At 41.1% G+C, this 15,020-nt stretch overlaps 1 protein-coding gene across 4 annotated transcripts in view; it reads left to right on the top strand.

Annotated features, from left to right (window-relative positions):
• The window catches only part of LOC121380750 (probable myosin light chain kinase DDB_G0275057), an 86,672-nt gene that overhangs the window by 42,334 nt on the left and 29,318 nt on the right, over window positions 1-15,020 (top strand). For 3 of the 4 annotated variants that reach the window (XM_041509714.1, XM_041509716.1, XM_041509713.1), the window contains exons 2-4: window positions 5,092-5,186; window positions 12,520-12,615; window positions 13,968-14,062. The exons of the other annotated variant lie outside the window; for it this stretch is intronic. The gene's annotated coding sequence lies outside the window, so the exon portion shown is untranslated. The remainder of the gene's footprint in view (window positions 1-5,091; window positions 5,187-12,519; window positions 12,616-13,967; window positions 14,063-15,020) is intronic. 4 annotated transcript variants of the gene reach the window in all.

Here is a 15,020-nt window from a genome sequence, read left to right as displayed (position 1 = left end):
ACTTAACTACCGAGGGAACATGGACATCATCCACTGAGGGTAGTTTTCCTTTACTATGTTATATTACATTACACATATGTTGGCTAATGTATATTTCAGCTACGTAAACACCTTCTCATGTAGACATGACAATTCAATATGAATGTGATGGCTTAATCCATTATTTAACTGATCAGGGTAGATTTTCTTTCCATGTGTGAAAGTTTAATTTTTTTTATAATTTAAATTTAATTTTTTTTTTGTAACAAGATGTCAGTAATCTTACTGCATATTTACTATCCATGTCAGGAGTGGTTTTCAGAAAAGGAGATTCTTAAAATTTCAAAAACATGGATTTTACCATACTTAACTACCGAAGGTACATGGATATCATCCACTGAGGGTAGTTTTCCTTTAATATGTTATATTACATTACACATATGTTGGCTAATGTATATTTCAGCTACGTAAACACCTTCTCATGTAGACATGACAATTCAATATGAATGTGATGGCTTAATCTATTATTTAACTGATCAGGGTAGATTTTCTTTCCATGTGTGAAAGTTTAATTTTTTTTATAATTTAATTTTTTTTTTTTTTTTTGTAACAAGATGTCAATAATCTTACTGCATATTTACTATTCATGTCAGGAGTGGTTTTCAGAAAAGATGACTCTTAAAATTTCAAAAGTGTGGATTTTACCATACTTAACTACCGAGGGTACATGGACATCATCCACCGAGGGTAGTTTTCCTTTACTATGTTATATTACATTACACATATGTTGGCTAATGTATATTTCAGCTACGTAAACACCTTCTCATGTCGACATGACAATTCAATATGAATGTGATGGCTTAATCTATTATTTAACTGATCAGGGTAGATTTTCTTTCCATGTGTGAAAGTTTAATTTTTTTTATAATTTAATTTTTTTTTTTTTTTTTGTAACAAGATGTCAATAATCTTACTGCATATTTACTATTCATGTCAGGAGTGGTTTTCAGAAAAGATGACTCTTAAAATTTCAAAAGTGTGGATTTTACCATACTTAACTACCGAGGGTACATGGACATCATCCACCGAGGGTAGTTTTCCTTTACTATGTTATATTACATTACACATATGTTGGCTAATGTATATTTCAGCTACGTAAACACCTTCTCATGTCGACATGACAATTCAATATGAATGTGATGGCTTAATCTATTATTTAACTGATCAGGGTAGATTTTCTTTCCATGTGTGAAAGTTTAAATTTTTTTATAATTTAATTTTTTTTTTTTTTTTGTAACAAGATGTCAGTAATCTTACTGCATATTTACTATCCATGTCAGGAGTGGTTTTCAGAAAAGGAGACTCTTAAAATTTCAAAAACATGGATTTTACCATACTTAACTACCGAAGGTACATGGATATCATCCACCGAGGGTAGTTTTCCTTTAATATGTTATATTACATTACACATATGTTGGCTAATGTATATTTCAGCTACGTAAACACCTTCTCATGTAGACATGACAATTCAATATGAATGTGATGGCTTAATCTATTATTTAACTGATCAGGGTAGATTTTCTTTCCAATGTGTGAAAGTTTATATTTTTTAAATTTTTATTTTTAATTTTTTTTTTTTTTTGTAACAAGATGTCAATAACCTTACTGCATATTTACTATCCATGTCAGGAGTGGTTTTCAGAAAAGGAGACTTAAAATTTCAAAAACATGGATTTTACCATACTTAACTACCGAAGGTACATGGATATCATCCACCGAGGGTAGTTTTCCTTTAATATGTTATATTACATTACACATATGTTGGCTAATGTATATTTCAGCTACGTAAACACCTTCTCATGTAGACACGACAATTCAATATGAATGTGATGGCTTAATCTATTATTTAACTGATCAGGGTAGATTTTCTTTCCAATGTGTGAAAGTTTAATTTTTTTTTTTTTAAATTTATAAAAAAAAAAAAATTGTAACAAGATGTCAATAACCTTACTGCATATTTACTATCCATGTCAGGAGTGGTTTTCAGAAAAGGAGACTCTTAAAATTTCAAAAACATGGATTTTACCATACTTAACTACCGAAGGTACATGGATATCATCCACCGAGGGTAGTTTTCCTTTAATATGTTATATTATATTACATATATGTTGGCTAATGTATATTTTAGCTACGTAAACACCTTCTAATGTAGACATGACAATTAAATATGTATATCATGGATTAATCCATTATCTAAATGATCAGTGCAGATGTCTAAATTGTATGTAATGTTTTTATTTGTAATCAAATATATGTGAATAACCTTACAGTATGCTAGTAGTGGCTCGACTTAGCTGATCAATTGTGCACTTTTCTGTGAAAGCATGAACATTGGCAAATGGTTAGAGTAACCCAATACAAGGATATTTAGTCCAGGGCCCACTGAAAATTGCACCCTGTATGGCTGACATCTTGAACTCCAAGATGGCCACCATTGTGGACCTGTTTTGTTTAATATCTTCTTAACTAATACACATGTCGAGAGAGTTGAAATGCCTATACCCACATGTTAGGGGACTAGGAATCCAGTGGTGACAGAAGTGTTAAATTGTGGCTGCCATCTTGAAATCAAAGATGGTCGCCGTCCACATACTATTTTGCCAATCTGATTAACAGCTCTACTGGGTCCACCAGTAGATCTAACAGCATTGCGTGGACTCTCATGTCCAGGTGACATTTCATCTATAAATAACAATTTAACTATCGACCAATTACACTTCGCCTTTTATAGCATTATTCGGGAGCATACAGATTCTAAAAATATCGGGCGAGACTATGTATTCAATAGGCGACCTTGTTGGTCTATTTCAAAACTGAAAAAACAGGGGGGAAAGTGCAGTAATAAACTCGGGATTGTATACTAGTATAAACAGATTTTATGGCTATACCATCACAGGTTTTTTTTTTGTCTTGGAAACAAATTTTATATAACATTTTATATTTTAATTAGTTTTTGGCATACTTCGTAACTCACCCGAATCATTTCGTATACTCTCGGCATAATCCCGAATGTTTTCAAATTCTTTTCAAATCACTGGCATGATTTTGCAAGTAAGGTTTTGATTGGTCGAATGAAAGAGTCAACTGGACATGAGCTCCAACGGGCTGCTGTTAGATCCACATTTAATAGTGGAGCTAATTTTAATTAAATTGCTATTTTGCTCAATATCTCATTTAGTAGTAAAGATATCAATACAGATTTAACACCTAGACTGACATTTCAGGGGTCTAAGAATCCAATGGTGACATCAAATATATGGCTGTCATCTTGAACTCCAAGATGGTCACCATCCACAAGCAATTTTACTCAATATCTCATAAAATATAAAATATATCAATACAGTTTTAACACCTATAATAACATTAATCATCGGCTATTGTCACTATAGGTACTTGTGCGATCATACATCAAAATGACGAATCTTGCAATAATAGTGGTCATCCTGTTCTGTTATAAAGACAGGCTGCAGGTTCTGAAATCAAAAGTCTTAAATGAGTGGCAAGCAGTGTGGACCATACCACTAACAAGTCAGCAGGTGTGCAGGCAGAATTAATGGAATTTTCTGTAAGGAGACTGGAATTTTAGGTGATGGTAAAGATCTTGTCACAAAGGTAGTGTTGGACAGCTCAATATTTTATATAGCGCAACTGACAGAAACAAGCGGACACTTATAAACAATGGGGAATGGGGAACGAAACATGAGTGGCACCCAGAGGCATCAATGGCTTCACTATGAGAGCTGACTGATTTCTTCAAATGCACTTGCAAATTTATGGCTTATTAATAGGAGATGGTATAAATATAATATAAAAAACCCAACCAGAATTACAGGTAGTGAAATGTTTAAGCAACACTTAGACAGCAAATTAGAATTTACATTGTCAAACCATTAACAAACATAACTGAACACATTTTATTCTGACTGAGCACATTGAGTTTGCATCTTTTAATGTTAGGATACCAACTTTTAAGTATGTAAATACTGTCTGAGTTTCCAGTAACAATTACATTGTATCTAATCACATTAAATATTTATTATAAGCAATTCCTTATTTTTATAAACCGTAGTCAAACATTTAAAACAACAGAACATGTCGATTAGATTTGGATGTCCAAAGATACGTATTTTAAAATTTTCTTATGGCCATTTTGAAAAATATGGCACCACTCCACCCGTTGCCCACTAATTTTATATAGTACCTATCATAGCATCTATTGTCTGTCTGTCTGTGTGTGTGTGTGTGTGTGTGTGTGTGTGTGTGTGTGTGTGTGTGTGTGTGTGTGTGTGTGTGTGTGTTCCATTCTTCTCTACACTGTAAGCCTACAGTTTATGAGAATAAAGGTCATTGTCATTGTCTTTATCATAGTCTCGAAGAATTACCACTTGGGTGTGCACAATTTGACTCATAGTTGTTATCTGTGGATTCTGACACTGTTGGGGGTTCACATCGATAATCCACTGGGTGCCATCCTTGAGAAATTTGAAAACTCCAAGATGGCAGCCAAATCAGAAAACAAAGAAGATTTTTTTTTATATCTACCCCATGGTTTTAGGAGCCAGGAAAGACACTGATGCCATCATAATTGGTGTCATCATAATTCATGCGGGCGAGTAATGCGTTCACTTGATGCGCGGTCGGTTTAGGATCGATCCCTGTCAGTGGACCCATTGGGCTGTTTCTCGTTCCAGCCAGTGCTCCACAACTGGTGTAACAAAGGCCGTGGTATGTACTATTCTGTCTGTGGGATGGTGCACATAAAAGATCCCTTGCTGCTAATCGAAAAGAGTAGCCCATGAAGTGGCGACAGCAGATTTCCTTTCTCAATATCTGTGTGGTATGTAAAATGTATGCACCTGATTGATACATGTATAAATGCTTGAAATTAAACAAAATATTTACATGTTAGTTAGTCAGTTCCCAAGTGGACTATAGGACTTTCTACTAACTTGTAAGCATTTGGTATTCACCAGCTACCAAAGCTTTCAGTGTTAAAAAATATATGACCCCATTTCCATGGGATTCATGATTAGTGTTATATTCTGTTACCAGGTCTGTCGTATTTGGGTCGAAGGAAGCAGTGAAAAGATTGCTGACTGCAAATCCAAAAGAGCTAAAAAAATACAACTGGTGTCATCATTGATGAGGTATGGTGCTTTTTAGCTAAGGGTGACATTAGCTAAGGGTGACAGGATCTTTTACAAAGATAGTCACGAAAAACCAGTATTAGTGTTCCCCCCCCCGGAATTTTGTTCAGAGGGTTGGCAAAATAGTTTGACATAAACTGAGTCCCCAGAGGGGGCTAAAATGCTAGGGGGAGTACATGTGGGTGTCATGTACTCTTATAGAAGGATATATTTTAAGATATATTTTAATAATAATGCTTATTATTATTAAATTAGTCTTATTCAACTTACTGTACTAGCACAAACACTATGCTATACAACCTGAGTCATCTCCTCCACTGCAGAATTGTCTTCCCTTGCCGGATGTATATCCATATCCGCGCATGGGCAGACCATCGTTCTCAATTCTGCAGTCCTGCATTGTAGATGTTCTGTTAACGGTTTTTCGTTAATTGTCTCACGTGAAACGTTTCATTAAAGTGTTTTTTTGTTTATTTATTTTCCTTAGCCCTTACCAAAACATACGTTGTTTTGGGGATAATTGGGGTTACGAATTATTTCGCAATGTCTGACACGGCCTCATCGGGCTCAATCGCAAGGTTGACCGCATGTGCCGAAGCCGGCTATGGCAAGCGGCTTCCCCCGGTTCGACTCGCACTTGTTGTGTCGGTCCTGTAGGGCCTGTTCATTTGACCAACAGTGCGAGGTTTGCGCAACATGGCCTTCGTCCATTTGGACGAAATTTTTGTCGCCAGGTCCAGGAGGCAGACAGGAAGAGGGATGTACGTAAAGGAAAGGGAGAGAAGCTTCCGAGAAGTCCGGGGGCACTGTTCGTGCAAGGAAGGGTGTTAGGCGTAAGAATGCCTCTTCACACCGCCATTTGGATGGCGTTGCTAGTGGTTCAGTGACGCTGGCCGGCACCACTGGTTCACTAAAGTTCTCTGTTTTGGCTGAAGCAGAGAATCGGTTACCTGTCGGGGAGGCTGCTCCGACAGAGGCACCTGTATCTCTGACGGCAGAGGTGGCGTCAACACGGGTTGTGCGCAAGGAGGCTGTGGTGGCTTCTGCCACCGCGGTTCCCCTTTTTACCCATCCTGTGGATGGAAGCCGACTGGAGCGGCTCCAGTTTGGTGAGTCGAGTGGCTCAAGGGCGCTGTCCCTCCCGTCTGTTTCGGATGGGGGTGTTTGGTTGACGGGGCCGGCGTTGGCTAGCGCCGTGTCAGCCTCGGTCGGTTCGGTTTTTTTTACGAAATCCGACGTTCTGACAGTTGCAGGGTGAAGCTGTGGGGATGCTGTCGGGAGGTGGCGGATCCTCACGTTGCACACTGGGTGCAGGACTCGTTGAGTCCTCCCTATGTGTATGTTTACCCGGAGGGGCCGGCTCCGGAGGTTCCACCATCGGCTACGCCGGGTGTGCAGGAGACGGCGGCTTTTTTAGGCGCTGCTTTGCCTACCTCGTCGGACCGAGGTAGAGGTTCACGGCGGTACCCTTCGCAGAGGTGGCAGGAGCCTTTGGTTCCTGTAGATTCTCAGGGTCGGCCCGGAGGTTTTCAAGAAAGTTTGTTTGAAAACTTTCTCTTGTGGCTCCGCGCTACGCCGCAGGTGGGACTTCTGTCTCAGCCTTCGACTCCAGCCGTGTCGGCTGTTCCACCGCCGCCTGGTTTTCTAGCGCGGTCGGTGCCTGTTTCCACCCATGATTGTTTCAGCGATGCGGGGGTGACGCATGGACGGAGGTTTGTTCCTGTCCCTTCCCTTCCGGGTCAGCCGCGGTCTTCGTTGCCACCGGTTTTGAGGGAGGTCTCTTCCGAGGAAGTCGGAAGATGTTTCGGACGATCCAGATTGCCAAGCGGCGGGATTCGATGCCTCTGTCCCGCCTGCAGAAGATTTCGATTATGCAACGATTCTGCAATTTGTAAGTAACGAAGTCCGACTTATATGCGCTGATGCTTTCCCAGCGGAGGTGGCTGTTCCCACTTTTAAGGGCGGTTTTAAAAAAAATGATCGATGGTGGTGGAGACTCCGCGGCCAGAGCTTGACTTTCTGCTTGCCCAGGAAGCCCACGAATCCTTACTGGAGATTGATACTTTGATCGCTGGCACCGATCGTATCATGGGAGCGATGGTGGAAGAGTTTCTGGCGGCTTTAGCCATCGGGAAACTCTTACCCGGTACGAAGCTGGTGGTCCCCACTTCATACCAAGCGTTGGGCGCATCTTTCCTGAACCATGCTGCAGTTAAGTAAAAAAACAAAAGAAGTTTCTGCTCGGGTTAAGACTGATTGTCGTCCGGCATCTTTCGTACGTGTCGCCATCGGAGACCTAGAGATGAGGGAGAAATTAACGAAACTTCTCTTTCAGGTAAACAACCATCTAGGTACCTTCCTTTTTGGGTTGGATAAGGCTGTGGAGAGTCTTCCGCCGATGGCTCGAGGTTGTTTGGTGGCTGCCGCGAAGGCGTCGCATCACATTGCCCAGATGTCTGGGGTTTGTGGGCAGACAATCTCTTGTTGCGACGCGATCATTACTTGTCTGGGCTACAGGCTACCAGTGTTGTGAAGACGTATTTTCGCAGCCGGTCAGTGAGGGAGACCTTGCTGTTTGGGTCGGACTTCGGCCTTGTCATGGATAAGGAGTCTGTCGAGTTCGTTCCCCAGCCCCAGCCTGGTAACGCTCGTAAGCACCGTTCCGGTGCTGCTGCGTTTTGCCCGCCTTCCTCCAAGAAACCAGCTTTTCTTGAGGGGGTTCAGAAGCCTAAGGTTTCTGCCCCTACTTGGCAATCTAGGACGGCGCCACCCCCCTGTCAAACAGAATCGTGCTCGTCTGAGGGCAGCACGTTTTCGGGCTACCGCTAAGGGCACGGCACCTAAGAGTGGTAAGCCGCTGGGGTGAGTGTGTTGCGACGACCGGCAACTGTTAACGGAGGTGCCGTTAGCAGACGTTCCCATTGGCGGCAGGTTACGTCATTTTCTGCCACAATGGCGTCTCCTGCCAGACCTGGACCCATGGGTTCTGTCGGTCGTCAGGGAGGGATATCGGATTCCCTTTTCTTCGGCTCCCCCTCTCACTTCTTCTCCCCAGATGCCTCTGATGTCGTCGTCCGACAGGCGGGTTCTGGTGGAAACGATGATTGCCGAGTTTCTCGGCAAGGGTGCCATCCACCAGGTGGATTTGGACTCCAGGGGGTTTTACTCCCATTTGTTCTTTGCCCAAAAGAAAAATGGCGAGTGGAGACCGATTCTCAACCTCAAGCCGCTGAATGCATTCGTGGTCGTTCCTTCCATGAAAATGTAGACGGTGCAGTCTGTCCGGGCTTTACTCTAGGTTGGGGAGTGGGCAGCGTCAATCGACCTGAAAGATGCCTATCTGCATGTTCCGATTCATCGGGATTTTTGGAAATTCCTGCGCTTCCTATTCGACGGCAAAGCTTACGAGTTTCGAGTGCTGCCGTTCGGATTGGCCACGAGTCCTCATGCCTTTACTCGTGTAGTCAAGGCTGTGGTAGGCCGTGTACATTTGTTGGGCATTCGCATGCACAACTACCTAGACGACTGGTTGATTCCAGCTTCGTCTCAGCAGGCATGTCTGACGGGTGTGAGTCTGGTCATCAACATGATACTTCGCTTGGGATTTATTCCCAATTGGGTGAAGTCGGAGCTGGTGCCAACTCAGGTTTTCATGTATCTCAGAGTTGTCTTCAACCTTGTAGAGGCATCCGTTCGACCGACGGATGCACGCCTCCACAATTTCACGGCGCTGGCTCAGCGTCTTGCTCGGGAGCAGCGCATTTCGGTGCGCACGCTGCACTGGTTGTTGGGACATCTCGAGTCGTTGGCTGCATTGAATGTGCGGTTCAGACGATTCAAGAGACCTCTGCAGTGGCATCTCTCACGTGTGTGGGACAGCCGCTGTTGGGATACGTTGATTCAGGGGGGGGGGGGGGGCCTTGGTTCGTGCAGACGATCCAAGAGTGTCTGGTCGACAAGTGCTTGTCCCAGGTCATTCCCTTACACCCTCTTGCTCCTGTTCACCGATGCTTCCCTAGAGGGGTACGGTGTGCATTTTGGGGATCAACATCTGTCAGATGTGTGGAGTGCCTTCGAAAGGAGCCTCCATATCAATCTGCTGGAGATGGAATCCGTTCGCCGGGCTTGCCTCTTGTTTCGGAGGATTATTCGACATCATCAAATTTTGTTGAGGTGCGACAACACGGCAGTCGTCACATACCTCAATCGTTGGGGTGGCACCAAGTCCGAGTCACTGAGTCGCAGGGCCTTGGAGATCCAGGAATTGTGCGATCAGTGGGGGATTGTGTTGACGGCAAAACACATTCCCTCTTCAGTCGACGTCTTGGCGGACACCTTGAGTCATCGTTCACCTGTCCAAACAGAGTGGATGTTGCACAAGGTGGTTGCGGGCAGGATTCTGCGTTTGTGGGGGAGTCCACAAGTGGATATGTTTGCGACCAGGCTGAACCACCAGTTACTGGTGTTTGTGTTACCGGTTCCCGATACTCTGGCTCTGGAGTACGATGCGTTGAGCATGGACTGGACGGGGTTGGATCTGAATGTCTTCCCGCCCCCAGTCTTACTCAGCAAGGTTCTGGCCAAGTTCGGAATGCAACCGTGTCGAGTGACGCTCGTGGCGAAGCTGCCCAACCATGGTTTCCTCAGCTTCGGTCACTGTTAGTGCAGGAGCCGGTGTGCTTGCCACCCCTTCCAGATCTGCTCAGCCAGCGGCTGCAGCAACTGGTGTGGCACCCGAAGTCGGAGGTCTTCCGGCTTCACGCGTGGAAGTTGTCGAGTTTTCCCTGCGAGGCATAGGCTTTTCGGAACGAATTGCTGAACTCGTTTTCTGAGCGAGTTTACCAATGCCACTGGAGCGCTTGGGTTCGTTGGACAGGTGAATGGGATTTCGATCCCTTATCACCTACTGTCAATGACTTAGCTGAATACTTTCTGGCCTTGGTCCAGAAAAGGAAGCTTAAAGTTCAGACAGTCAAAAGTCATCGTTCTTCCATCTTCACTACTCTCAGGCAGTGTGGTCGGACAGACTTTTCCACGAATCTCGTATTGCATGATTTACTCAAATCTTTGCAATCCACGGTTGAGAGGCCTTCCATTTTGCCAAAATGGGACGTCTTTCTGGTTCTTCATGCGCTCAAGGGTCTGCCTTATGAGCCATTGCGGTTTGCCACTCTTCGACTTTTGACTTGGAAGATGCTTTTCCTGGTCTCTGTTGCGGTTTGTCGCCGTATTAGTGAGATTCATGCTTTCTTGCATGATTTGGTCGATTATAACTCTGAGGGGTCGGTTACGTTGCGGACTGATCCCATCTTTGTGGCTAAGAACCAGGCGCCAGGAGAGGAGTTTCCTCTGGCAATCATTCAAAGTTTGTCTTGTACGTTGCCTTCTGATAATTCTGACTGTCTCCTTTGTCCGGTCAGGGCATTAAAGTATTATCTGCATCGTACTACACTTCTTCGTGGTGGGAAGAAGAGGCTGTTTATTTCTTACACTAAACAGCCGGGAGATATTACTAAGAATGCATTGTCTTGATGGATTGCTGCAACCATCAAGCTGGCGTATGAGATGGCAGGAGATCATGTTCTGCGGAACTTCTCAGTTCGGCCTCATGAGATTCGAGCGATCTCAGCTTCCCTGAATTTTCACGATTCCTTGGATATTATCAAGGTGATGAATGCAGGAGTGTGGAAGGGTCGACATACGTTCGACCGCTTCTATTTTCGGGACATGGCAGTTGGCCCCGATGGTACTAGACGTATCCAGTCAGTGATTGCTGGTCAGCAGGTTGTTTCTGTACGACGAGCCACAAGACGAGGGAGACCTCTATTCCGGTAGGCAGCTCGTACAGGTCGTGTCGGGAGATAGTTGAGCCACCTTTTTGGGGAAAGGGTGTGGTTGCTATCTGGGGCAGTCTAGTGGTTTCCTTTCACTTGTGAGATGGTTTTGCCTCACGCGGGGGGTGGAAGATGTTTATCAATTCGGGTATTGATAATTAATAGTCACTTAGACTTTTATACCTCGTATGTCTTGGTTGTCTTACATCTTGTCATTACTTGAGACGATTCACGTTGGTCGAATGGGTAAGTCCTCATGTTTTCTTACCTCCTCCCATTAATGTTGAATTCACGTGCTCTAACGGTGTTAAATCACGTCCGTTATAGCATAGTTGTTGTGCTAGTACAGTAAGTTGAATAAGACTATCTGAAAATTTGTTTCTAATTTTCATTATTATTCATACTTACCTAGTACTAGCACAACAACGGTAACCTCCCATCCGCCCCTAGGAGGTCTTCCCTGGATTCGGTCATTACAGACTTTGAATCCAGAACGATGGTCTGCCCATGCGCGGATATGGATATACATCCAGGAAGGGAAGACAATTCTGCAGTGGAGGAGATGACTCAGGTTGTATAGCATAGTTGTTGTGCTAGTACTAGGTAAGTATGAATAATAATGAAAATTAGAAACAAATTTTCTAAATTTCCATAATGTCAAAACAATCATTTATAAAAAGAAGTAAAAAATTATTAGACTAAGCACAAACAGATAATACATAGTACTGAATTATTGATTGTAATTTATTTATCTAAAACTAAAATCCAAAAAAAATCCACTAACCATGGGATTGGTGATTTTTAAAATTCACTATCCATGATTGAATATCCACTAGCCCTATTTCTGTATGTATATTAGTAATTCTAGAATTTAAAAAAAAATCACTTCCCATACTGACCAATGGATTAAAAATATACTGGTCATGATCAAAAATTCACTTGCTAAATTTTAATCACTGATAAAACCAGTAAAAGAAAGTAAATCATTTTTCATTGTATTATTTCAAATACTGATATAACTGAGATTAATTGTGTCTGATGGTTTGTTACTTTACACAACAGATGAGGGTTTTTGTACACATTAAGTATAATGTCAAAGTTGACATTTTTACCTGGGTACCACTTTAATAGATTACAGCCAGTGCTCCACAACTGGTGTAACAAAGACTGTGATGTGTACTATCCTGTCTGTGGGATGGTGCATATAAAAGATCCCTTGCTGCTAATCGAAAAGAGTAGCCCATGAAGTGGCAACAGCAGATTTCCTTTCTCAATATCTGTATGGTATGTAAAATGTATGCACCTGATTGATACATGTATATATGCTTGAAATTAAACAAAATATTTACATGTTAGTTAGTCAGTTCCCAAGTGGACTATAGGACTTTCTACTAACTTGTAAGCATTTGGTATTCACCAGCTACCAAAGCTTTCAGTGTTAAAAAATATATGACCCCATTTCCATGGGATTCATGATTAGTGTTATATTCTGTTACCAGGTCTGTCGTATTTGGGTCGAAGGAAGCAGTGAAAAGATTGCTGACTGCAAATCCAAAAGAGCTAAAAAAAATACAACTGGTGTCATCATTGATGAGGTATGGTGCTTTTTAGCTAAGGGTGACAGGATCTTTTACAAAGATAGTCACGAAAAACCAGTATTAGTGTTTCCCCCCCGGAATTTTGTTCAGAGGGTTGGCAAAATAGTTTGACGTAAAGTGAGCCCCCAGAGGGGCTAAAATGCTAGGGGGTCGGGGGCATGCTCCCCCTTAAATATTTTTAATTTTTCAGTTGTTTTTAGATGTATTATGGAGTACATGTGGGTGTCATGTACTCTTATAGAAGGATATATTTTAAGATCTATTTTAATAATAATGCTTATTATTATTAAATATTTTCATAATGTCAAAACAATCATTTATAAAAAGAAGTAAAAAATTATTAGACTAAGCACAAACAGATAATACATAGTACTGAATTATTGATTGTAATTTATTTATCTAAAACTAAAATCCAAAAAAAAATCCAATAACCATGGGATTGGTGATTTTTAAAATTCACTATCCATGATTGAATATCCTTTAGCCCTATTTCTGTATGTATGTTAGTAATTCTAGAATTAAAAAAAAAATCACTTCCCATACTGACGAATGGATTAAAAATTTACTGGTCATGATAAAAAATTCACTTGCTAAATTTTAATCACTGATAAAACCAATAAAAGAAAGTAAATCATTTTTCATTGTATTATTTCAAATACTGATATAACTGACAGTGTTCGAGATTAACGGTATCCCGATATCCTGATATCCCGGGGATACCAGAATTTAATTTTGGATACCAGACTTCAAGAACCCAGTATCCCACTGGGATGCCATATAATACTAAATTCTCAGGTGGGATACCAGATTTTGAAATGTTAGTATCCATTTGGGATACTGGCCAAGAAATTTAATCTTGGACACTGACTGAGATTAATTGTGTCCGATGGTTTGTTACTTTACACAACAGATGAGGTTTTTTTTACACATTAAGTATAATGTCAAAGTTGACATTTTTACCTGGGTACCACTTTAATAGATCGCAGCCAGTGCTCCACAACTGGTGTAACAAAGGCTGTGGTGTGTACTATCCTGTCTGTGGGATGGTGCATATAAAAGATCCCTTGCTGCTAATTGAAAAGAGTAGCCCATGAAGTGGTGACAGCAGATTTCCTTTCTCAATATCTGTGTGGTATGTAAAATGTATGCACCTGATTGATACATGTATAAATGCTTGAAATTAAACAAAATATTTACATGTTAGTTAGTCAGTTCCCAAGTGGACTATAGGACTTTCTACTAACTTGTAAGCATTTGGTATTCACCAGCTACCAAAGCTTTCAGTGTTAAAAAATATATGACCCCATTTCCATGGGATTCATGATTAGTGTTATATTCTTTGTTACCAGGTCTGTCGTATTTGGGTCGAAGGAAGCAGTGAAAAGATTGCTCACTACAAATCCAAAAGAGCTAAAAAAATACAACTGGTGTCATCATTGATGAGGTATGGTGCTTTTTAGCTAAGGGTGACAGGATCTTTTACAAAGATAGTCACGAAAAACCGGTATTAGTGTTTCCCCCCCAGAATTTTGTTCAGAGGGTTGGCAAAATAGTTTGACGTAAAGTGAGCCCCCAGAGGGGCTAAAATGCTAGTGGGTCGGGGGCATGCTCCCCCTTAAATATTTTTAATTTTTCAGTTGTTTTTAGATGTATTATGGAGTACATGTGGGTGTCATGTACTCTTATAGAAGGATATATTTTAAGATCTATTTTAATAATAATGCTTATTATTATTAAATATTTTCATAATGTCAAAACAATCATTTATAAAAAGAAGTAAAAAATTATTAGACTAAGCACAAACAGATAATACATAGTACTGAATTATTGATTGTAATTTATTTATCTAAAACTAAAATCCAAAAAAAAATCCAATAACCATGGGATTGGTGATTTTTAAAATTCACTATCCATGATTGAATATCCTTTAGCCCTATTTCTGTATGTATGTTAGTAATTCTAGAATAAAAAAAAAAATCACTTCCCATACTGACGAATGGATTAAAAATTTACTGGTCATGATAAAAAATTCACTTGCTAAATTTTAATCACTGATAAAACCAATAAAAGAAAGTAAATCATTTTTCATTGTATTATTTCAAATACTGATATAACTGACAGTGTTCGAGATTAACGGTATCCCGATATCCTGATATCCCGGGGATACCAGAATTTAATTTTGGATACCAGACTTCAAGAACCCAGTATCCCACTGGGATGCCATATAATACTAAATTCTCAGGTGGGATACCAGATTTTGAAATGTTAGTATCCATTTGGGATACTGGCCAAGAAATTTAATCTTGGACACTGACTGAGATTAATTGTGTCCGATGGTTTGTTACTTTACACAACAGATGAGGTTTTTTTTACACATTAAGTATAATGTCAAAGTTGACATT

Source organism: Gigantopelta aegis, chromosome 9 (assembly GCF_016097555.1).
Source record: "Gigantopelta aegis isolate Gae_Host chromosome 9, Gae_host_genome, whole genome shotgun sequence".
NCBI lineage: Eukaryota > Metazoa > Mollusca > Gastropoda > Neomphalida > Peltospiridae > Gigantopelta > Gigantopelta aegis.
Note: the sequence above shows the minus strand (reverse complement) of the source record. Positions and strands in the feature narration are given on the sequence as shown.